The sequence below is a fragment of the Polistes canadensis genome, unplaced genomic scaffold, assembly GCF_001313835.1.
Source record: "Polistes canadensis isolate GaletaPanama2010 unplaced genomic scaffold, ASM131383v1 scaffold_99, whole genome shotgun sequence".
Taxonomy (NCBI): Eukaryota; Metazoa; Arthropoda; class Insecta; order Hymenoptera; family Vespidae; genus Polistes; species Polistes canadensis.
The window spans coordinates 185,815-192,740 of NW_014569646.1; positions in this window are offsets into that span (position 1 = coordinate 185,815).

Sequence of the window (6,926 nt, forward strand, 5' to 3'; positions counted from 1 at the left end):
TATATATATATATATATATATATATGTATGTGTGCGTATAACCGTCCTTCAATATTTTTCATTTTTATATTTGCGTTAGGGTCATAAAGTCTCTCTCTCTCTCTCTCTCTCTTTAGTTAAAAAGATGAGAGTTAGGTTTCTTTGAATATGCCGCATGGCATATACTATAAACGATAATATTCTTCANTAGTCTACAAATTTACCTTCAACTCGTTCGTATCTCTTAAAACAAAAAATAAAAGAGAGAGAGAAAAAAAAAGAAGACATAAATAAATAATTAAAAAGAACTGAGATATATTTTTAAATCATGTGTTATTATTTATATTACAAATTAATATTAATATTATTAATCGTAAGTTGTTTTCCTCATCTCAGTTTTTGAATTTGTGCGCCAATAGCGTCAGGGGTACCAAATTAAAAAAGAATCTAAAAATTCCCTAGCACTTTTTTAGTTAATTTTTTTCGCGATTGGCACTGACAGTTTTGTAAATAACCTTAAATTTCTAGCTATTAATTCTACACGCTGATTGGTTCGTTCTGGATTGGCTAGAAATAATGACAACCTAGAATTCGCTAGGAACGTCATCTACCATGAAAATAATTAATCAGAACATTTAAAAATACGTTGGCAAATCTAAAATGCATGTGAACCATAGTATAAGACAAGAAGAGGAATGTGTAATTAACTCATTGTTCTGCTGACTAATGAACGTTCCTGCTTTGGAAAACTTTGTCGAAGATTTTTTGTCGATAATGATGAAATCCAGCTAAAAGAAAAACATACAAAATAGTTTCGTTTACGTTGATTAATAATTACATCAAAAGTTCAATTAAGAAAGAGAGAGAGAGAGAAAGGGAACACAATATTTAATTACAAATATAATCACCATAAGAACAAACACTAGAGAAATATAATTTAAACAAAATAGTTCATTCATTAAATTCATTATCAAAGGAACGTGTTATTGGTGCACACACACATAAATATCGTATAAATACGTATTAAATAAAAAATAATAATAATAAATCTTACATGATTTTTTAATCATGAAAATCGAGGAGAGCAATAGCGTGACGTAGCGTGAATAATGACTATACTAACATATGTATATATATGTATACGTATAACAAACATACTCTTATGCGATTAGTGGGTTGGGCACGCATACTTATACACATTGTATACATACTTTTATTCATATATACATTCATAATTTACCAATGACAATTAAGCGTGATTCTTTCTTTTTCACGCATTGAAATCATATGAATTGCAAGAAAACAAAATGGCGGCAATTACTTGAAAAATAATTTATTAAAAATCTTTCTTACCTTTTAATATTAATAATCCATTATAAGACAAATTATATATTGAAAATTTGTTTCGCGTGATAATTATTATTAATAATATTATTTATAAATAGTTAACACACACACAGAGTTCTTAAATAAATGTATTATAGTTTATTTTTGTTATTTCAACTGACGTATATTTTGAACGTTTCTATTCTTATATTTTAGGAGTAGTGTACGTGGTGTACATATATCGTATTTATACACATATATATATATTGTATATGTACACCACGTTATATTCAAAACCCTACGTTATTTTAGTGACGTGATTCTTTAATAAATAGGATAAAAGGAAAGAAAAAAGGAAAGAAAGAGAAAGATCGTGAAATGTATTTAAAAATCAGTATAGTCTTTTCTAAAGTATTCAGATGGATGAATTCCATTCGTCTTTCTGAACGTGAAAACATTCCGTTCTTCGTGTCTTTTCTTTCGTTATATGCAATAGAATACATATCTACACGTGCACTAATACATACATAAACGCAATCTTATGTTACCTACACCATACATACACACACATTCTTTTATAGTTGAATAAACGACGAATGCATACGAACGACATTTAATAAGCAAACTTTTACTTCTAACAATAAATCGATATTTATAATCGATATCGTTATATAAACCGTAGCAAAATTTTGAAAAAAAGAAAAAAAAACTTTGTATCCTAACGTAATCGTCTTTTTTAAAATCATCGATACTTCCAACATACAAAGCAATCATAATATAAATAATTTGAAGAAAAACAAAGTTAACCCAAATAAAGAAAAAAACTATGAACAATTTATTATTTATTAAAAATAACATAATTAATTTTCGCGCGTATCCACCTAGTTACAAATTATAATATTTACAAGTATAATAACATTACACACATACACCTAAATCCTTTCATTTCCAATAGAATTTTCTCTCAAATGATATTTTCTAACTTTAATATCGATATAAAGAGTTAAACCAAAAAAAAAAAACATGAAAATAGGAAAAAGATCGTATCACTTTCTCTCTCGCGAGTAAAACACTAAAACGTTATTTTTCCCTAGGAGTTGCAATAGATAAAATAGATGAATATCTAACGAAAAAGATTAAAGATTAAATAATGATCTTTAAACAAAATATTAATCTATATATATATAATATATATCTATATATACATATATACATTTAAAATATTATCTATATGCATACAAACAAATGCACATATATACAATCATATATATATATATATACCGTATTATATTATGTGTGTGTATGTTTTTTTTTTTTCTATATCGGTCGCACAAGTATAATATTGATTATTTATGATCCATTCTATCCCCTTTAAGATGGTTCATCCTTGTCCCCGTCCACGCTCCACCTCTATATAACTAACCACCACTACTATCGCATGTATCCCCTCTCCTTCTCTCATTCTATATCTCTCTCTCTCTTACTATATATCCCCACTCCTGAACACTTTCTTTGCCGTTCACTCCCACATTCGTTGTTCGTCCGTTCGTTCGTTCGTTCCTCGTTCGTTCGTTCCTTCGTTCCTCGTTCCTTCCTTCCTTCCTTCGTATTTACGTATATACATATGTGATTAGATATATATATACACACACGTATGGGTGTGTGAGAGAGAGACAGAGATAGAAATAGAGATATAGAGAGAGAGAGAGAGAAATAACTCACACATAGATTGTAAAGCGTGCGCATATACGCGCATATTATCCCCCTACTCGCTCTATTCCTGCGTGTAACGACTCAATGGTGCTGCCACACCCTTTCGCCGTTCAGTAATAATCACTGCCATTGTTTCGGTGGTTCCTCATATATATCTTACCAAATTCCTCCATATTATTATCTTTACTTTACATAAAACCCAATAATCCAATTTATATATCTAATTTTTAGGGGGGTTTTTGTTTTTATTCGTAATCAAATAAAAATTCCCAATAAAAAAATACTTTGTCGTATCGATAGGAAAAAATAGGGGTGAAAGAAAAGAATTATAATAAAAAGAGAGTAAATTTATTTAATTAAAAGAACAAATGTATAATAAATCGTTAAGAAAAAATGTATATAACCTAGTAAATAGAGATGAAAGAAGAAAACAATCATTTTATTTGAACACAGGATTGTTGGTGGTGTTGTTGCTGTAGAATCCCTCGATGTCTACGCCCTTGTTATATTCTCTATGTATGCGAGACTCGTTCCATCTCTCTCTTTTACTAACGTTCATATACATATAATACATATATATATATATATATATATATATAGAACACGTATTACTCTCTCCCTCGTACCTTCTCTCACTCTACTTTCTGATTTTCTTTCTCGTTCCAACTAATTTTCATTCTTTTTTTTATCATCTATACCGGCAGCCTAACTCGTGCGCCCGCCTGTTTCACATCAAAACGAATTTAAAGTCCTACCGGTAAAAGAGAACGAACGGGTTACGCGTTCGTATGGATTAACATTTTTGAATTTCCCGCTTTTTCTTTTTTACTCCTCTGTCTCTCTCTCTCTCTCTCTCTCGCGCACACTCGTGGCGTGGTACGTGTTTTAGAAAAAACAAAAAGAAAAAAAAAACCCACACTGTTATCACTCGTGGACTTTGTAAATCATTTTTCTTCGAATCATAACACGCGAACACAACGTATTTAATCGTAGATATTTATTGATTAGCACGATAATTTTTATTTTCACGGTAATCGGTGTGGTGCCTTGGGGCGGGGTGGGGTGGGGGATCGAGAGAGGAGAGAACAGATTTTCATTTAATTTCAACGAGAAAATAACTACGCTAACGCGAGAATTTACGTTTTGCGAAAACGGTAAACACGCATCCATCGTTTTTCGTAGAGATATGCGTGTACTCGCTTGTACATACGCGAATTATAGATCACGGTCTCTCAAGGGCAATCCGGCTAATTTAGATCAGAGGGCTCACTCCCCCACCCCCTCGACCGCCTGCTTTTCCACCACCACCACCACCACCTCCTTTTCTGTTGTATGATATTGCGTTATTTTTTCCTTTTTTTCGAAAGAGATTATCGCGTTTAGAAGATTTTTTTTATTTCTTTCGCATCTTTTTCGATAAAAAAAGATCGGCCCGCCCTGCGTTATCTCTTTTTATTTTTATTTTTTTTCTTCTTTTTTTTTTTTTTTTCTTTACTCGAGATTGGCGAACGAGATCTAGTATTATACGGATTATGTTTCTCGTGTGTGTCTGCTTTTATATCTCTTTTATTTTTAATATTTTTTTTTTTTTATGCGTATAATTGCATATTCAGTGTGTATACGTATGTATGTATATAAGTATAAATGTATTATTGCAAGCTGAGGTGTAGGAGAAAGATTGCTTGATAAGAAACAGAGAGAACTGATAAGAAAGTAAATATATGTAAACAAATTTATATACGTACACGATGAGTAAGCGAGAGTGTGTAGTATATGCGTGTAAACACGCATAGTAAATGTGTTGGTAATACGTTTCGTGTTTCGTTTGATGTTTTTTTTTGAAATTAATTTTTGAGTGTTTTTTTGTTGTGTTGTTGTTTTTTTTTTAAATAGATTATTTAAGGCTTTTTTTATCACATAATCGTAATTAATTAATTAATTAAAACTTACCGATCTAAGAAATAATATATTATATATATAAAAAAAAAACCTCGGATATCTCGCGAGAATATTATTATTATTATTATTATTATTTAACGACCGGGAAACGTATCATACTTATTTATTTTCTCGCAATGACATATCCAACTTTAATTCGTCGACGCCATTTGTAATCATTACTACTACTGAGTACACACACGAACGGGTCTACGGTGTTTATTAAATTCATTATTCTTTCAATTCTTTTTATTTCATTCTTTCTTTCTTACTTACTTACTTACTTACTTACTTACTTACTTTCTTTTTATTTATTTTTCCGTATCCTACGGGATATACATACGATTTATCATACATTTTCACGCTAGCTTACTTACTTACCAGATATCTTATCGAAAAGAGTATTAATTCTTAAAAATACATGCATGATTTTATACATTCACATATATATATATATGTGTGTGTATATGTATGCATGTTTCTATTAATAATTTTCTCTCTCTCTCTCTCTCTCTCTCTCTTTTTGTTATCTCCCACCACAAGTAATTATTTGATCATCCAAAAAAAAAAGAATCTTCAACACTATTTTTTTTTTAAATTTGTCTATCTCTTTTCTTTATTCTATGATAATAAATATCTAACAAATTCGTATAACTTCGTTAACATTATCGTGAAGAATATTATCGTTTATAGTATATGCCATGCGGCATATTCAAAGAAACCTAACTCTCATCTTTTTAACTAAAGAGAGAGAGAGAGAGAGAGAGACTTTATGACCCTAACGCAAATATAAAAATGAAAAATATTGAAGGACGGTTATACGCACACATACATATATATATATATATATATATATATATATATGTACATACTTTTTAAAGAGTAAAGTCATTCTTCTTTTTAAAAAAAAAACCAAAACGAAGCCGAAGCCAAAGAAGAAGAAGAAGAAGAAGCAATAATCAAATGTTAAAATATAAAAAAAGGTGATGAGAGAGAGAGAGAGAGAGAGAGAGCATCCTGAGAGCGGCCATTTTATCTCGCGAGTTTTATCGTATCATACATATATGTATAAATGTATAAGTCGATTGTTTTGCAGAAATGTCGAAAGATGGAGATAGAGAATGAGTGAGAGCGAGTGAACGAATGACTAACATAAAAGAGAGAGAGAGAGGGCGAGAGGGGGGAGGGAAGTTGAGAGAGAAGAAAGAGAGAGAGAGAGAGAGAGAGAGAAAAAGAGAGAAAGAGGATTCCAATGGCGAAGTTGAAATTTGGCGGATCTTTGGATCTTCGTACCGTCTTGCGTTCAGTTTCTCCGCCTCCTCCTCCTTTTTCTCCACCTCCTCCACACTCTCCCCTTCCTATCTCAGTCAACCTTCTCGCTCTCCAGTCTCCACTGGCTTGGCAAAACGGGATTCTTTCCTTCTCCGGTTCGCCGCCGTTCTCCATACACGCTCGACGCTTTCTACGTGTATTGGTGGATTGTCTGCCGTCCGTGAAGCCTTCCCCGCGACGTTGCCATGTCCACACAAACGTAACGCGCCGTTGCCATTTTCCATCGTTACGCCATCTCCCTCTTTTTCGTTTCTACTCAACTCTCCCTCTTTCTTTCTTTCTACCCCTCTCCCGCCGACCCCCTGAGGCCCTTTCTCTCTCTCACTCACTCACTCATTCCGTCTTTCTCTTTCTTTCTTTCTTTCTTTCCATATCTTTCTATCTTCTTCTCGCTCATTCGTTCTCTATATTCGCTTTTTCTTCTTCTCGTTCACCAACTTACCCACTCTCTTTCTCTCTTTTTCTTTCCTTCTCGTTCACTCTACAACCAGGTCCAATCATCCAGCACCCCTCTTCATCCAACAACGGTCGCATCCCCTCCTCCGCTCCTTTTGCAGCCCTTCGCGCCCTACCGCCAGGCAGCAGCAACCAGCCAACTTGCTTATACCCGCTTCAGTGCCGTATCTATTACCTCCGGA